This window comes from Dermacentor silvarum, chromosome 6 (genome assembly GCF_013339745.2).
Source record: "Dermacentor silvarum isolate Dsil-2018 chromosome 6, BIME_Dsil_1.4, whole genome shotgun sequence".
Lineage (NCBI taxonomy): Eukaryota > Metazoa > Arthropoda > Arachnida > Ixodida > Ixodidae > Dermacentor > Dermacentor silvarum.
In genome coordinates, this window is record NC_051159.1 from 65,661,022 (window position 1) to 65,680,400 (window position 19,379).

The following is a 19,379-nucleotide window of genomic DNA, read 5'->3' on the forward strand; positions in this document are numbered from 1 at the left end:
ATCCACAACTTAAATTGTATGTAGTGCAGTTTGTATAGTAAAATGTAAGTCCTTAAAGACGCTGCTGTTGGCACATTGGTATTAGATGAAGCATCGCCCCTACTGGCGCAACAGCGCGATATCGGGCGAATACGACCACACGATTCGGATAGTAGTCATCTGGGAATACACATCTTGAGACCGAAGAAGTCTCCAGGCGGCATTTTTTTTTCAGACCTTCACACCCTCTGAAACGAACTCATTGAGACAACGTATGTGTGCATTATGCACTACCCGACTTGTACCAAAGTATGCAGGCAGTCCATTGTTCGATGTTATCCAGTGGAGCGTATTTGCATATCCTTCTATAGAGCCAGGTCCGATGGAAGTCTTACAAGCGATGGACGACTTACAGGATTTCTCAGTTTAGCAGACATGTACGTTCACACTATAGCAGAGCACTCTCCACTTACAGGCTGTTCGCGTAAAATTCCCTTCCAAACTTGAATATCAGCCCGTGTTGTAACGCTGTAGTGGCCCTAACGACCACTGACTTTGGAAAAACCTGGACTTGCTTCTTGGAGAATTGGGTGACCTCTCTCGCGAATTCCAGAAAAAAAAAAAAAAAAAACGGCTTCCGACGGCAGCAACCGAGGTTCCAAGGCTCACATCACCGCAACACATCATCGGAAACCACAGAGACAAGACTGGAGAAAAACAAATACAGAGAAAGATAAAAAAAAAGAAAAGCGCGACAAAATAGCGTGGACTAGAAGGTTCATTCAGACCACTCGCGCGCGCCGTTCTGCATACCAGCGTGGACGCCTTGGCGACAACTCGGATGACACTGGGACGCGGCTGTCACGACGACCGAGACAACGCGCTGTGGGGGGAAGCCTCGTGTCACCGAAACTCGGGCTCAGGTGTGTCCCTCCCCGTGCGTGGTCTTGGAGCGACCACCCGCCGAGCAGCTTGACGGGCGTGTGTGTGCGTGTGTGTGCTCGTCCGGAATGCACCATCGCGTTGAGGCCTTGCCTTTTCCGCATCATGACAACCAGCAGCGTGGGCTTCTTTATCTGAAGCAGCCTGCCGGGTCGAGAAGATAAAGAAAAAAAGAACGACTCCACATAGATAAGAGAAAGAAGCGCAAAAGTCTATGTCTGCCTGCCCCAACAGAGGTGCGGCCGGCAGTGGCGCACGCTTACGCACGCGCGCTCGCGAGCCTCTTGGCCCCGGGGTGAGCCTCTACGGTGCCTCTCCCTGTGGCGTCTTGTACGCGTATGCGGACGTTCGACTGCTACGACAGGACGCCGGAGATGCGCGACTCGAAGTGCGATAATTGTCTCGAGCAAGTGGTTGCACGCATGGTCAGTTTTTCGATGCCGGTGGCTCGGCCTCTTCTGGACGGACGGGTGTCTGCGTAATGCTCGGGCTTGTCATGGCTTGGAGGAAGGTCGCGGGCAGTTACGACGACTCCGCGTTCCTCGACCAGCGCATTGTTAGTTTCCGAGAACTCAGGCTCTTCCGTGCGAACATACCGAAGTAAAAAAAAAAAAAAAAAAAAAAAAAAAAACCCGAGAAAAAAATCTACGGGAAAATCGCGAATTTTCTCGTCTTACAAGCGTACAATCATCCGGCTTTGTAGCATAGATTACTCGTGACTGGTGGCGCTGGCGCCCTTCTACCCATCTGTGCAGTGCATTGACTTCAGCCGGAACTTGCAGATAGAACGCCACCAAAGTGGGAACCACACAGTAAAGTGTTCCCTTCAACAGTGGATCCGCGCTCTAAACGTGGATATCCTTAAGCCACCAGTAACATTACCCAGGCTATCTCGTGTCCATACCGTTTAATTCTGTCTATAAAGAGCTTTGAATTGTGAGGACGAAATTTGCTTCTCTCTAGAGTGCTTTAGAACAGTGCGTATAAAACAGATGTGACCAACTATAGCTGGTCTCATTTGTTTATTTTTGTGCAGTATACATGCATAGGATTTAGCGTGACGTCCTGCGTGTAGTTCCTTCGCTCCTTTTTGCGAAATCTGTATGTGGTTGAGAATAGTTTTTGTGAGCACGAAAGCCAAAAAGATGATGAAATTCCCTCGTAACTTATTGGCTCTGCAGGCCAGACGTGGCCAGAATTTAGAGGAGCAGTGTGACGGTCGTGGCGAGAAAGACTACGCCTTTGAGCTTCTGTAGGAGTCATTCGCTTGTTTTTATTGCCCTTTGACAAAAATAGGTCCATGCCCATGAGAGATGATGGTCTGGCCACTTGTTCACATTATGAAATAATTCGCTGTCCTTTCATATTAAAGTAGCTAGTATACCAACAGTAGAAAGCAAATAAAAACAACAGAACCCGCCAGAAAAGGGAGGAGGTCGATTCGCGGTGGAGCAGGGATATATAAGAGAGAGAAAAAGAAACGCAAAGAAACTTAATTAGTACGAGTTAAAAGGTGCTTTGGCTTATAAGCTTGTCCGTCGGACATGATGTCGTCGTGCAAACATTCCCACTTTCTTTCCGCATGGCCGTCAGGCTGGCCGCATCAAACTAAAGTATAACAGGCCCAGGGAGACTTACTTCCAGTGTTATAGATCGTTCTTCCATTCGACGCTCCAGTTATAGACTCAAGAAAGTGGATGGCAGCATCACCCATATATGGAGTGAACTGACCATGCACGGCGGTTCCTGGTGATAATTTTGTAACTACGTTCAACTACGTTGTTTTTCAAGCAACTCCTCGTCGTAGTAATTACAGAGGAGCGTTATTGAAGCTTAGTGTTTCTTCCAATTAAGAAACGGTGCTGTTCTTCATTTGGGGCCGTCAGGGAAGATCTTTCAGTCGAGGCTTGTTTATGAACACAGTTGTGCAAAAATTATGCATGGCATTCAATTTCGTTTTAGTAGAAAGTCTAATGAATGCCACAGAAATTCGATAGAAACTCAAGAGAATTTACTCTTTACCTATTTTTGTAAGGAAGTTCCATCTACACAAAGGGCATAGTTCTCCGTAAATTTGGGCCTGCGAATCGAACTCGTTTGTTTTCCCAATTTTACTTCAATACTCTAATGCACCCCGGTAATGTTAAGGATGAGAGCTTTTGCAGACCGCCTGAGCAGGCAATCTTTGAAATATCTAGTAGAAGGCATGAAAATATACGAGACAAATGAGGCAGCCATTTCTTTTACTGTTGTTCTGATATATGTTTCAAAGCATCGACTTCGAACGTATGTCGATCGCTCGAAGAACTAGTGTAGCTCCCGTAACACCCCGGGTTTGCACACCGTTATAAAGAAACTCGGGTAGGTTACATATCGGCATGTGTTACCCCAAACCAATCGCGTAAATACATACATCTCGTCGTTCGGACTTCCTTTAGAGGTGGCATGCAGATGTAAGTAACGCGATACTCTTGTAGGAAAGTCAACAAAACGGCCGCGCACCTTTCTCACATTCGTCTTGCCTCCCGCGTGTCCGTCCCGCTGTCGGTCAGAGTACGTTTTTCGTTTGTCCCTAGCCGTGCGTAACTCCGTGCAAAGAACAGGAAGTCTTTTGTGCCGATGGAAACCGCATCACCTTTCGCTGTCGCAGTTCTCCACTGAGAGTGGGCGCGAGAGTGCGCTTCGCTTGCTATTTACACCGCGTCGGCTGCGTTTTTATCTCGGTCACGCCTGTGGTCTACACCATAGGCAAGAAGCAGAAAAGGTGTCCATGCACCGAGCCCACTCGTCCGCGCTTATTTCTTAAGCCGGAATATGGACGCACAAATTGTGGGAATCACTTTCATACGCGCGACGGAATACCCATGAGCGCTGTAGTCGGATGGCATAAACGCTTAGAAATTGACAGATGTGTTCGGAAGCCGCTGAAGCAACTCGTATCAGGACTTTAAAGGGGTTGAGACATCAAATTTGTGGCTTGCGCGTTTTTTGTTTCAAACGTTTGTTATTGCTCCAGGAGTCATGATACACGCTCGAAGATTCATATATTCTCGGTAAATAATTCAATATCGCATTATTTATGTGAACCATTTTCGGTTTCGGTTTCTGGGCGCCGAGTTTGACAGTGACGTCACTGTCTAGGAAGCTTGGTCACGTGGGCCCACAAAGCTGTGACACACGCACTGCTGCACCGTCTGCTCTCGCACACACGTTCTGTACAAGCGCAGGCAAACAATACCACGTCGGCAGGTGTCATGGCTAGCTGCGACCGCTCCGATTCCGACTCTACGTCTGCGTCCCATGCGGCTCACTGCTCTCTAGACTCGAGGCTCTCTATAGGCTTGCCTGGCGCTGTGGGTCACCGCTCATTGTACGTCACTCTAATGTGGTATGATGACACTAAAGCTTTCGTCACGCTTCCAACACAGTGACGTCGGTGTCAATCGCTCTATGATGGAGAGAATCGCGAGAACGAGCATTTAGGCACTCTTTGGAAGCGAAATAAAATATATTTTAAACGTTTGCCGTGTCCAACAGTTCATCTTCAGTGTCGTTGCATACAGAGGAAGCCTACAGAAGGCTTTTGGTAGCCTCACAATTTGGTGACTGATCCCCTTTAAAAAAGTCTAAAGGGGCAATTTAAGCGCGCACTAAAGAACAACGGTAAAGCAGTTTGCAGAGGTATGAAATATTATTTAGTAACTGTATTTTCAGTCATTTGGTGAAACGTTGGCAGGATCGAGGAAGACATATTTCGCGCGGGAACCTCACCACCACGACACGCCATTATTGCGTCACAGGTTTCAAAACATTTTCTTGTATTTGAGCCATTTTGGAGCTGGAAAAGTTCCCAAGACATTGCTAGTTTTCTGGGTTCCGTTAGAATGCAGTGTAGTAGTACTCTATTATTAAACATTTTAGACTCGACTAGACGTCATCAAAATTCATGACGTCACGCTGAGCTGGTACGGAAACCTCAGGACGGCGTCGGCACCTGCATTTCTTTTCTGGTTCTTTTCATGGCTCACAAGGCGTCCTGTAAGGGTATAAGAGTGGCCGTTTTGCTAATGCAGCAGAGTGATTTACTAAGTAACGATTAATTTAAATAGTGTTTTGGCAGTGACATGTATCGTTTACTTCGTTAATGTGTTTTTTGCAACCACACTACATCTGCCGTCATTCTGGCGAGCTCGGTAACGACAATGTTGAGGACTGCACCAACAAATCGGGGCGTGCTACCGGGACTATCTCTGTCAAGATCCGATGCAGCGTTTCAGCATGGGCTAAGTGCTCGTCGCAGTGTTTTAGAAGAGTGGAACTCGATAGAATGTCTTGGCAGAACTTTTAGGCAACACCTGTCTGCACTCCGTCAACCCTTCCATGCACCTTCGAGTGTCGCCTGCTGGGCTGCCTCGTTGCGAGACGATGGTGTTATGCCGCTTGTGATTGGACGATTCTTCAGTGATACTGCGGTGGAGCGTGAGTATAGTGAACCGTGTGTGGAATAGAAGGGGGAGGTGGGGTAATGGGGGGAATGCTGGTGGGTTGCAACAGGCGGGGTTAGCCTGGTGTGCTTGGCTTGCAACTGTTCCACCAAATTGTTTCACCAAACCTTCATCAGCTCGGTGCCTCGGAGAAAGGCGATCAACAGGCGTAGAACTCCTTTAACTTGTAGAAGTCTGAAATGCATGCGGATATCATTTTTTTTTTGTTCATTGCAGAACGAAGGCCTCTCCCAGCGAGTCTCAACGGGTGAGTAATACTTTTTTGCACGCACGCAGTGAGTATCCCCATAGAACCGCTGGCTGCTGTACGGACCATCACGTGTTGCTGCAGCACTATACTCATCGTGAATCTATATATAACCCTATTGAAAAAACGCGTATGCACCAGACTGCTCAGTGTCCATAATTCTATGTAATCCATAATCCTATTTGCGTTCCTATGGGAAAGCCCGTATGTTAGCCAGTAATTTCATATGACCTTACAGGATTATGGTACGGGGCGTATAGGTATTTGAATGACGTGTACGCAAGCGCTGAAGCAATTTGCTGAATGACTGGCGCGCCAAGCCAGAACTTTTCATTCTTGTGGACCCATTCGCTTTACTAACACTCAGCATATCGCACTATAAAACATGGCTACCTGGTGGCGCAAAGAATAAAAGGCGCCAAATGCACACCAAAGAGATTGACGCTATATCCTTACACTTGCAACAACCTCTCTTGCCAATTTTCGCCATATTGGATTTCCCGTAAAATGTTGCAGTGAATTTAATGAGGGCTTATAGACATAATGACTGAAAGTTCTCAAGAGAGAGAGATAAACGAAGAGGGAAAGGTAGGGAGGTTAACCAAGGAGGTGCCCGGTTCGCTACCCTACACTTGGGGAGGGGGAAAGGGGAAGAATAGATAAGGAGAGAAAAGGGGAAAAAATTGGAGTCAGTCATTCGCAGAGACAGTCACAGAAGAATCTCCGCTGTCACAAGCGTTCGTACAATCCAGTACTCTTCACGAACTGCAGAAGGGCTTTTGTGGCCTTTTGCAAGCAAGAATGCATAGGCCATGGCCCAAGAATCTTTTCTTCCGAGAACGTTCTGTTGTCTAACAGGTTGAGTTTAGCTTGGAGAACACGTCGTTGAGTGTCAAAAGATGGACAGTGGCACAGAAGGTGCTCGAGAGCCTCGTCGCACCCGCACAAATTGCACGCCGCACTGTTGGCCATCCCTATTAGGAACGAATAGGCGTTGGTAAATACGACACCCAACCACATGCTACACAGTAATGTTTCACGACGGGAGAGTCCAGGTTGTAGGCGAAGTCGCAAGTTAGGGTCAAGAGAGAGCAAACGTGAGTTGGTGAAACCCGGTGAATTCCATCGCAGAAGTGTCACATGGCTGGCGAGCAATCGATTGAAGTTGCCGCGCAGCATCCGTTCTTGAGAGTGGTATAGGAACCAGCTGATCTTTGTGATGAGCCGAGCGTGCTGCTGCATCTGCGCTTTCGTTGCCGACAATTCCGCAATGGCTCGGCAACCATTGAAATACAATATCGTGTCCTTCTTCGAGAGCTTGATGATGAGCGTGCCTAATTTCGTGCACTAGCTGTTCGTGTAACGCTTGTCGTAGGGAAAATGGCAGAGCTTGTAGAGCTGCTTTAGAATCACTGAAATTGGCCGAACGATTTGGAGGCTGCTGGAGCATGTAATTGAGTGCACCTTGCAAGAGCCGCAAGTTCTGCTGTTGTAGACGTGGTGTTGTGCGAGTATTTAAATTGCAAAGTGACGGCATCCGATGGAATAACTACTGCTCCGGTTGAGCTGTTGGAAATGGTGGAACCGTCCGTGTAAATGTGTATGCGGTCAAAATAATACTCGTTGATGACAAGCAGAGGCATTTTCTTCAGGGCTAGTGTTGAGAAGTCTGCCTTTTTGCTAATCCCAGGAACTGAGAGGCACACGTGAATTTGCCGGAGACACCACAATGCGCATGTTGGGCGTTTCGCAGGCTTGAAGCCAGATGGTATGGAGGCATGATGTCTTGTCACAATACTACAGAATGTAGCCTGTGGTCTTCGCAATGGCAAATGGGCTAAATGATGGAATGGTAGCCGTGAAATGTGTCGAATGTGCGCTCTTAGCGTCTCACCGACGATATGAGTGGTGATCGGGTGCTCCTGTGCAATGACAATTGTTGCAGCTGTCGATGAACATCTCGGGAGACATGTCCGAAGTGCTTGGGCTTGTACGTTCTGTAGTGCAAGGATATTAGTCTTGCATGTGTTGGACAAGACAGGAAGACTGTATCGCAGGAATCCGAGAATAATTGCCTTGTATAGCTGTAACATGGAGTGCACGGATGGTCCCCACGATTTTCCAGCTACGAATTTAAACATATTCTCAATGCAAATGAGTTTTTTCTTCATGTAGGAGACATGGGGACTCCAAGTGAGGTCGCGATCCACAATAACGCCTAAGAACCTGTGAGTTTTCTTGTACTCAATTGACTGGCCCTCGATACACACCGGGTAGAAATACATCGGTCGTCGTGTAAATGCCACTAGTGCACATTTTTTTGCTGATATCGTCAGGCCTTGTCGGCGAAGGTATGCCGCTGTTAGGGTTGCCGCTTTCTGTACTCTGGCGCGCACTTGCGGCCTTGTCACGCCGTACGCCCAGATGCAAATATCGTCTGAAAGTTCTCAAAGTTACGCGTATAGTCACACATAGAAATATCAACGTCGTTTCAGTCTTTCCTCTTCGAGAAAGGGCACGCGGAGCCAATATGTATGATTACCCAGCCTTGACGATGATAATGTTGATGATGTATGAACCTATAGCATTGGCTCACGAATAGAGCGCTAGCTTAGACGTTTGTTTTCTTGTTTTTGCAATTTGTGCTGCCGTAGCACAGCATCTAACTGTAACTACCGTGGGAATATTCCCACTGAACTCCAGTAGGAGCTACACGGGGTGATTTTATTTAGCAGGCGGTTGTTTTCGTTCTATGGTGGGAGGCCTCCCTTGGTCAGCCTTGGCGTCGAGTCGTCATTTTCTCCCTGTCCACCAGCTTGCTCTGTCAACCGGGTGTGTGCCTGTCAGCTGGTTACCCCACTGTTCGATGGTGGGTAAGTTGTTGGATGGTAGGGATAAGGGCGGGTGGGCATTCCCGCATCATTTAGTACAGAGTGGTGTGCATAGTTCGCATTAGTCGTCATATTGTGTATGGGACATGGTGGATAGGGGTGTTCCGTGTGTATATGTGTTAGGCTGCAGTTTCCTGAGCTTTACAGTTTCTTCTCGCGTTAGAATGGGGTGTGGTAAAGGGTGCCGTATGCGGTTTAGACGGCAGGGACTATAGATGTCTGGGTTGTCGCGGTTGCTTGGGTATAGGGCAGCCCGGTGTGCGTGCTCGCGGGCCGAGACGCGTGCCTGCATGTTGCCCTCCAGGGATTCGTGTCCTGGAGTCCTGACCAGGTGCATGTCTGGGATGACCTTGTTCCGTAATATGCGAAGTGCAGGAGTTGCCATGCAGTCTACCAGTCGGAAGTTTAAGCGGGCAGGTTGCGGGTTTGGGAGAATGGTTGTGGGTTCCTGCGTAGAGGTGATTGCGAGAGCTATAATGGCAGCCTCTTCAGTGGTTCTGTAGTGCAGTGTGCGTTTGGCCCGGCACCGATTTATTGCCCGTGCTGGTTAACAACGGCAATTGCATCATATGGACGATTGGGTGAAAAGCTAAAAAATATAAGAAGAAAGTTAAATCCAGTACTATAGCATTTATTCATTGCACTCCGTGAGTGCCGGTTTATTACATATTTTGACGCCGCCGACAGGAGGCGTAAAATCCCTTGAAGCAGGGTATACGTGTCTGAGAATACAGCAGCGTAGCAAAATGTCTGAAACAAGAAAGACGCGAAAGGTGGTGCTATGCTTAGGGTCTAGGCCTCTCTCGTATAGATTACAGGATACAGGATACAGCAACAACATATCGTTGATGTATCGTACAGGATACCGCAACAACTTTGGAGCGACTTTGCTGCCATACAGAGTGCACGGTGTCTTAGGAAATATGCTAACATGCATTTAAAGATTTCGTTGCGCTACTATAACGGGAGTTATAGAAAGCTGGCTGTATTGGCTGCAGTCCGCGAAGTTAGTTGATTTATCGAATTATATGCCTTACGTCAATGGTCTATTTCGGTATAGGCAACACTTAGGTAGGCTTTCTCTTCATGCGGCCAGCTGCTATAGGATGAGCAGTAGCGTTACTGCATGTCTGCTACTATCTCTCTGTTTAAATCCTTTAGATTCGAGCTTCCTATTGCTTTTCACTCCACTTTGCGTGGATGGCTGTCTGGGCGCGAGTAAATTGCGCCTATCCTATGGAGGTAGCGTTCTCAACGGTGATGACTTGGTCGGCTCACACTGATCCCTGATACCCTTATACCGGAACTAATAGAGCTAACCAATAAGTGTCCCCCGGAGCATATCTCGTCAGGTATGCCTCGAAGCTATCGCTTGACACCTGACAACCATGAATGCTCCGATGACATTGGCCCGCTTTGCTGAGAATAGAGCATCTGTAATTTTCAGGCGGGAGAAAAACGTGGCTGATGATTCTTGGAGTATACTATAGATCTCTATTTTGAATTGCATGAGAGGTCAGGAGAGGCCGTGTTAAAGAAACAGCATCCACGCGCGGATCCGTCATCCGTACAAGGTTGCGAATAACTTCCGCACGTCGTGTATACAAAACGCCGAATAACGCGAGTTCTGCACGCAGCGTGCAAATCGGGCAGCTTTATTTTTTTTCCGCCTCTTCTCACGAAGCCAGACGGTCTCAGAGCTTCGCCGACTCCGTATTTATTGCGCCTGCCTCTCACAGCGCGCGCCGGTGATCGCTCATTACGGGAAGCGAAGCATCATCGCCCACGACCGCGCGGCGGCGTTGTTTGATGCATGCGCGCTCTCGAGCCATCCGCCGCTGGCAGCATGATCCGGTTCAACGACGCCGTACACCCTTGCACTTCTAGGTCTTCTTCACTCAACATCAACATGGCGTCGGCTGTAGCTGGGGTCTGGAAGCGGCTGCGAAACAGAGGAAGAACGCCTGAAGAAGAAGCAGAAGAAGAAAGCGGTGGTCTTCAAGAAGGAAGCGAAAGACGAAGAAGATTCTCGAGAGCTGCCACCCCTCCCTCTCCCCCACTTCCCCTTGCTTCTTGGGCGGGGGCTCGCGTCCCTTTGGAGAGTCTGGGCGAGGCCCCCGGTCGTCTTCCGCCGCGTGAGCGCATATGTTGCCCGCCGACACGGGGTCGGTCTCCGCCGCACGCAACGACTCTTCGGCGGGACTCTCCTCGGGCATTTCGCGGCACGGCACGGCGCGCGGTCCTCCTTAAAAAGAGAGCGCCGCTCTTCCCTTCGCTGAAGGGGGCCGCGGCTCGGGGTACCCCCTGGAATCGGAGGGAGGGGTCAGGGCGGCCGAAAAGGAGCAGGCCCGGCGACGATGACGCTGCGGCGGGAAGTGCCTCTCTTCTCGGGCCGCTGCGAGGGCGCCCGCGGAAGGGACGTCGAAGGAGAGAGAGAGAAGCGGGGCGAGGGAAGGGAGGCGAAGCGGCCGAGGTGTCCCATTAATCTCTGTCATGTCGCCCCTTCTTGACGGCTAACTCTGGGGGATAATTATATCCTTCTCTCGTTTCGTCTCGCGCCGCGCACTCGTCGTACCCATTCTCTTTGGGCGCGCATACGCGCGCGAACGCGCGCACGCACGGTCATCGGCGCGCATATAAATACATGGCTGTGCCGGGAAAGAAAGGAAGGAGAAGGAAAGAAATAAAGAAAGAAAACGGGGAGAGAAACGGCCCATCCCGCGACCGCGCGTCTTGCCAGCCAGCCAACGAGAACGGCTGTGAGAAGCAGCACGGCTAGATGGGAAGGAAAAAAAAAAGTTCCTCTTGCGGCCGGCCCGCGCTCTTCTTCGGCCGCAGCGTGCCGTGCTGAGTTGGGCCGGTGTATTATTAAGTGCGGACGCCAGGAGGGAACTGGGAGGAGGGAGGGAGGGGGGGCAGAGAGTTTGTACGAGCAGCGAAGTCGCGCACGGCTCTTGAGGAGACGCTTCGAGCATCGCCTCCTCCTCCTCCGCCGCGAAGAAGTCTGCATAAAGAGGGGGACTTATTCGCCAGAAGTTTCCGTCTTCGGCCAAGCGGCGCGCGCGGCTTCACGTACACCGCGCGCTTGTAGCCTTTTATTTTAGCCCCCAACCTCCTCCCCCTCCCGCCGACCCAACCAGCCGTCCTGCCCCTCGGCGCCGAGGCCGCGGCACGCGAGGAGTCCTCGGCGCGCTTCGCCACGCAGCCCCGACCTCCGTCGCGTGCAGCGGCGTAGCGCTCCTCGCAGGAGACGAAGGAGAAGAAGAAGCCACGGGCTCAAGGGAATATGGTGATGAGCAGCCACGGAGAGGAAACGAGCGCTGGGAGAAAACGAAGAAGAAAAACGCTGGAGACGGAAGGGGGTGGGGGGTGGGAGGGGGGGTCTCTTTCTATACACGCGCGTTTGTTTTGCGGACGCCGCCGCGCGAGGAGTGCGCCGCGATGTGTAAAATCCGTGGTGCACGCATCGAACCTCGCGCCGAAAGGATGGTGCGCTACGACCTTCGCGGGGGCAGCGCATTTCCTGCGACCCTTTCGAGGAGGCGAACGCATATAAAGTTCTGTGTATACTCGTGTTTCTCACAACGCACGGAGATTCGCTGACTGCGCGGTCGGCGTGCCGCATGTGAAAAAAAAAAAAAATGCCTGTTTCACACGGTGCGATCATCGCACGACCGACGGCCAAGTGCCGGCGTGGGAGCGCTCAGCTCGTATGCGTTCCTAAGATTTTCGAAACGTTTCGGAGATGATGGGATTTCCCCGCGAATTCGGCCAAACGGCGCGATTGGCTTCTCAAGAACATCAACGTCTCCCGTCTCATTATGGGAACACCGCAATATACGGATCGAGGCGAAGAAAGCTAGAACTAGTGAACTAGGAACTGAACGTTTAATGTGACACAAAAAATATATACACACACTGGGTGCATCACATCCCAATTTAAACTTTCCGTATGGTATTCCGATCGTTCAATATATTTTTCGTACGCTTTCTGTGTATAACTCTTACGGAAAGATGGATTTTGCGTGGAGCTGAGGTAGAAACCCGGGCTTCTAATCAGAAGATCATAAGTTCGAATCCTCCTCCAGTCCACTACATTTTCAGGCTTGTAGTCCCGCCTGACAACGGTAAAAAGAAAATTGCCGAGAGCCATGCAGTGGGGCTATACTAGTCCATTTGCCACCAAATTAAGAGCTTCAACAAAGACACTCCCTCACCAGAACAGGCATTGGCCTCGCTGATGCAGTATTCGGCCGTTACCTCCCTTATGACTCCTGCTATTAACCCATGGCCCTCAGTCCCCGCCATCTGCGGAGCACGTGACCAATGTGGTGCTCAGACCTGTGACGCCGCAGATGGTGCCTAAGGATCTCTGGATCCGCACAGGTAACCAAACTCTACCTGACAATGTTCAACACGTGAACCCTCACGAGTGAGGCTAGCTTAGCAGGGCTCTTTGAAGAATTATCCGGTATTGCCTGGGATGTTATTGTCGTTAGTGAGGTTGGAATAACTGGTCCAGTGTTGCCAGGTCCGACGAGGCGGCGTAGCCAAAAGCTATAGAGAAGTTGTAGCCCAAATGTAGCCAAACAGAAAAAAAGTGCAAAATATTTCGTAGCCAAATATAGCCATTTTGATTTGCAATTTTATTTGTGTATACATTTTCACATTCGACTACGGTAATCCTTTTTTGCACAACCCGTCGTAACAAAATGTCCGTGCCGCCGTGACGGTCGGCCCTTGACATCAACAGCGACATCATGCTTGCACAGAACACTTTTACGTTGGCCCCGGAAGCTCTTAAGTTCCAGCGAATCGCTGCAAAGGGCGAAATCAGTGCTTTTATTTTATGACAGATAGTGCTAAGTTATTATTTTTAGTTATTTAAAGTAATATTATCTACGAACTCTGCTTTTTAGCTGTCGTGAACACAAAATAATGTTAAGCGTCATCGATCTCTCACATTATCTCTGCCTACGGCGTAGAAGTTCAGCTGTCCAGCGATCGGCGAAGGCGACGTGCTCAAGGCTTCTTTTTGATAAGCTAAAACAAGTATTTCGCACTATGATATCTCGCGTTATTTGTCTCATCGTCTTATCTTGCTTTCTCATTTTTTTCTTTGTTTTTCAATTAGCCTGGCCCGGATTAGCTGGGACACACACTACCTATATAGTGTCAATTTGCATCAACCTGGCGGCCATCTAAGGTCTCTGGCACGCCAGGAACATGCGTTAAGAAAAGGGGCAGGCAACAGATGCCACACACTCTCTGAATCGATATAAGTGGAGCTTTAAAAGATTGCTGCGCAAACCGACACATTAGTGTAAGTAAGAAGCGCGCAGCCGTTTTCGGCGACGAGCACGTCCCGAACTCGCTCAAAATGGTAAAAGCCGCGATGGCGCACAAAGAGCAATGGTAAACAACAAATTGATAATAGTGGTAATGCTGTGAAAACCGGTTACTGCTAAAAAAAATGTCACAGTTTCGCCCTAAGGGCGAAGCAATGAATGCGATAGCAACACAGCAATGTCATACGAAGTAAGGTGAGCGGCTTTGGTAGCAACAACACGCAGAACTGTTGTCGACGCCATCGGCGTTTTGCCCGCGTTAGCTCAAAATGCGTGCGGCGTTGGTGACTGTTGCTGGAGCCTCTGATATAAATAGGCACTTGGTGCCGCAGCTAAACGTCGCCTCCCTTCCCTCCCCCTCCCCCACGGCCTCTCGCGTGTCCGAAGAAGGCGCGTTTGCTCTACATATATGGTGATTGTAAAGGAGAAAAGAGACGCCTACTTCTGCAGCCCTTAAGCGAGCACGGCGCAGAACGCGCGTTTGTTCTCCGCCGTGCGTTCACTCCCCGTGAAAGACGCGCCCCTCGCGCCCTTTCACTCGCACATACAGCGTTCGGCGCGCGGCGACGATTTCATCTCCAAATGACGTCATACGGAACCTCACGGCGACGGCGACGGCGACGGCGACGGCGACGGCGACGCCGACGGCAGAAATCTGCTTTTGAGTGTCCATATAATTGCTATCGCAATAAAAGCAAACCATGTTGATGTGCTAATAAAGTGTTAGAACATGGACCTCTAAAGTTTAAGGCCCGAAAGAGCTTTGCGGGTGTTAGCGTTGGGGCATGCAGGAATGAAGAGTTTTGGAATAAGCGTTTTGCGTTGGCGGATAGCGTGTTGCGTTTGCAGCGTCACTATGGTGTTAAAGAAAAGCTGTTATAAATATTAAAATAAAATATACCATTTTATAAGAAAGGAATTTATACTTTCGTGTTTTCGCCTTTAATTACAATTTAGAACTTATTCTATTAGCAGCATTCAACTTGTTGCGCTTAGTTTTGAGTAACCAACTTTACGCACCTTCACTCAGCCAAGTCAATCCGTGATAGGCCTACGAGCCATGAAATCGGCAGTTGAATTCGGAATCCGCGGCGTATAATGAATCAATCTTCATTACACATGTTAGTTGAGAGAAAGCGATAACCGCAATCACTTCTAGCTTACGAACTTCACGAATTACCACGAATCGAACCCAGTTTTCTGCTAGGTCCGGTGGGCGCCGCCATGTTTGTTGACGAAAGTTTTGGGGCAGCTTTTGGGGCTCCTGCTAAATCGATGAAATAGCGTGCCCGACGCAAAACACAAACAAGGTTCCTGTCTTGCGCATGCGCAGTGGCTTCGACGCTATTTCTTTGGGGCCCCAATACGTTAGAGGCCCCTATTCTAAAACTTTAATAATCTTGGGGTTTTACGTGCCAAAACCACGATATGATTGGGAGGCATGACGCAGTGGGGAACTCCGGATTAATTTTGGCCACCTCGGATTCTTTAACGTACACCTAAGTACACGGGTGTTCCTGCATTTCGCCTTGAACGAAACGCGGCCGCCGTGACCGGGCATCAAACCCGCGTCCTCAAGCCAGCAGCACGACACCTCACGTGCACAAGCTAACATGGTGGGTGAAGTTCATGTGACGTGGTGCACTGATGTCATCGTGGCAAACATGTTTCGATATTAGCAGAATGAGTATCTACATCCATGACGTTACGGCAAACCATCTAGAAGTAAAAGCACCAGAACCCACCTTTGGCTCGGGGTCTTGCTCCCATTCCTTTTTATACGTTCTCGCATACTTGGCCCACTTCCCCATGTTTGGATTCTCCTCTCTGAGGAGAATCCGATCTTACGTCCAACCTATCGAAATGAATCTCGAATCTAAGCACGGAAAAAAATTCATCTAACAGGAAAAGGAAAATGGCAGTAAAGCTTCGCGTCAGAAACGTGGAGTAGGTCCAAAGCTGTGCCCGGCGCGATACTTCATCCGGATGACATGGCCATGAACACACTTGAGCGTGTCATCCACCCGTGCTTCCCTTCTTTCATGTCGGCGCCACGATCGCCCGACGGCCCCGACCCTATGTTATTGCTCTCCCTTCCTGATCATAGCCATATGAGTACAGCGTACTGTGACAAACCCACTACTCCCAGTGTTATCCCGATGCCCGGGGATCGGGCGCCTAACGGTCAAGCAGGGTGTAAGTTTAAGTGCATCAAAGATCAAAGCCACCGGCTCAGACAACGGCGCAGAGAGGGAAGGAAAGGCGGGGGGGGGGGGGGGGGGGGGTCATTTCGCGCACGCGCACACGCACAGCCACGCGGCCGGCTCACCCAGCTAAAACATAGCCATCGAGATTTGCTTCTACCCCATCAGAGCCACCTCTGGAGCGTGGATTAGGGCGCCACTTATAGCCCAAACGCAGCCAAGTCGCAGATTTTCAGTAGCCCAAATATAGCCACATAGCCAACTCGTCCAAGTCGACGCCAAAAATTTTTTCCCGTAGCCCAATTTGGCTATATATAGCCAAACCTGGCAACACTGAACTGGTGAGGCTTATACAATGCAGACTAACGGCTGCGGCCTCTGCTACATATGTATTCCATATAAGAGAGAATACGGGGTAGGATTTTTAATCCGCAAGGACATAGCGGGCAACATTGATGGATTCTACAGCAATAATGAGAGGGTGTCAGTCGTCGTTATAAAGCTGAATAGGAGGTATACAATAGAGGTAGCACACGCCTACGCTCCAGTCTCCCGTCATGATGAAGAAATAGAAGTTTTATGAAAGTTGAATGAGCAATGAGTAAGGTGTAAGGTCAGTATGTTGTAGTCATGGGCGACTTCAGTGCAAAAGCGGGGGAAAAGCAGACTGGAGAACAAGCTCGGCAGCTACGCAACTGGCAGCTACGGCATTGATTCTAGGAACACTAGAGGAGAAATGTTGGTAGAATTGGCGCAAAGGAAGATGCTCAGAATAATGAATACCTTCTGCAGGAGTCGCAGTAACAGAAAGTGGACTTGGAAAAGTCATAATGGAGAAACAAGAAATTAAATAGATTTCATACTCTCTGCCAATCCCAGGAAACATCGCGCAGGATGTAGAAGTGTTAAGTAGAGTAAAGGGAAGTGATCATAGTTTAGTTATGTGTACGATTGCTCTCAATTTGAAGAGAGAAAGAGTGAAATTTGTCAAGAAGAAACAGGTGAACCTAGAGATAGTAAGGTTAAAAACAGACAAATTCAGGCTGGTGCTCGCAAACAAATGTGCAGCTTTCAAACAGGAAGGTGAAGATAAAATAGATGTATTAACTGAAACTGTAACTAGACTGATTTCACAAGCAGCAATTGAAGTGGCAGGTAAGACACTAAGGCAACCAGTAGGTAAGCTCTCCCAAGTAACAAAGCTAAGACCTAATGAAGAAATGACAAAGCATGAAAGTGTATAACTAAAGAGGTCAAATAGAATTCGATGAACTGTTATAGCGGATAAACAAGAAGAAAGTAAGCGGTATTCGAAATCACAACGTCGGAAAGATCGAGGAAGCAGTAAACAATAGCCTTAGCATGAAATCAATGAGAAGACATACAGGCACAGGACAAGGCAAGATGTATGCCCTGCAGAAGATAAGCAGGGTAATAATGTCATCAGCAATTTCGATGGTGTAATAAAAGCAGAATTCTATACTGACCTGTACAGTACCCGGAGCAGCCAAGCTACTTTCATCCGAAGTGGTCATGAACAGGATACCGAGGCTCTTTCTATAACTATAGCAGCGAAGTTAGAAGGGCCTTGCAAGACATGACCCGGGGAAAAACGGCCGGAGAAGATGTGATAACAGTCGATTTAATTAAAGATGGAAAGATATCATGCTTGAAAAGCTTGCGGCTCTTTATACGCAATGCCTCACGACTTCAAGTGTATCAGAGAGCTGGAAGAATGCCAACATTATACTAATCCATAAGAAGAGGGAAGCTAAAGAATTGAAGAATTATAGGTCCATTAGTTTGCTTTCGGTATTGTATAAAATATTCACCAAGATAATTTTCTATAGAATCAGGGCAACAATTGACTTCAATCAACTAAGAGAACCGGCTGGCTTCAGGAATAGATATTCTACAATGGATCATATCCTATGTCATCAATCAGGTAATTCGAGAAATCTGCGGAGTATAATCTACCTCTTTATATGGCCTTTCATAGATTATGAAAAGGACATTTGAATTCAGTAGAGATATCAGCAGTCATAGAGGCATTGCGTAATCAAGAAGTACAGAAGGCATACGTGAATATCTTAGCAAACATCTACAAGGATTCCACAGCTACCTCGGTTCTCCACAGGAAAAGTAGAAAGTTACCTATCAAGAAAGGGGTCAGGCAAGGAGACACAATCTCTCCAATGCTATTCACTGCATGCTTAGAAGAAGTATTCAAGCTCTTAGACTGGGAAGGCTTAGGAGTGAGGATCAACGGCGAATATCTCAGTAACCTTTGGTTTGCAGATGACATTGTCCTATTCAGCAACAATGGAGACGAATTGCTGCTAATGATTGAGGACCTTAATCGAGAAAGTGTAAGAAATTGGTAGAAGATCAATATGCAGAAGACAAGGATAATGTTCAATAGCCTGGCAAGGGAACAAGAATTCAGGATCGCCAGTCAGCCTCTAGAGTCTGTAAAGGAGTACGTTTATCTAGGTCAATTACTCACAGGGACCCTGATTATGAGAAAGAAATTTACTGAAGAATAAAATTGAGTTGGAGTGCATACGGCAGGCATTGCCAAATCCTGACTGGAAGCTTACCACTGTCGTTGAAAAGAAAGGTGTACAATCATTGCATTCTACCGGTGCTAACATACGGGGCAGAAAGTTGGAGGTTAACAAAGAAGCTCGACAACAAGTTAAGGACCGCACAAAGCGCGATCGAACGAGAAATGTTAGGCCTAACATTAAGAGACAGGAAGAAAGCGGTATGAATTAGAGAACAAACGGGGATAGCCGATACTCTAGTTGACATTAAGCTGAAGAAATGGAGCTGGGCAGGCCATGTAATGCGTAGGGTGGATAACCTGTGGACCATTAGGGTTAGAGAATGGATACCAAGAGAAGGAAAGCGCAGTCGAGGACGGCAGAAAACCAGGTGGAATGATGAAGTTGCAGGCGCAAGTCGGAATACGCTAGCGCAAAACAGGGGTAATTGGAGATCGCAGGGAGAAGCCTTCGTCCTGCAGTGGACATAAATATAGGCTGATGATAATGATGATGATGATGATGATGATGATGATGATGATAGCGCAACTGTCTGGTTCCGATTTTTTCGTAACGTTTATGAATTTGGGCTCGTACTACGATTTTACGAATTATGCGTCACGCAATACGAAAAAAAAATGAATTTATTTCTGAAAAAAGTTTCCAAGCTGTTATAAGATGCGGTGGAGTAAGATTGAAAAGAAAGGTACCTGCAAA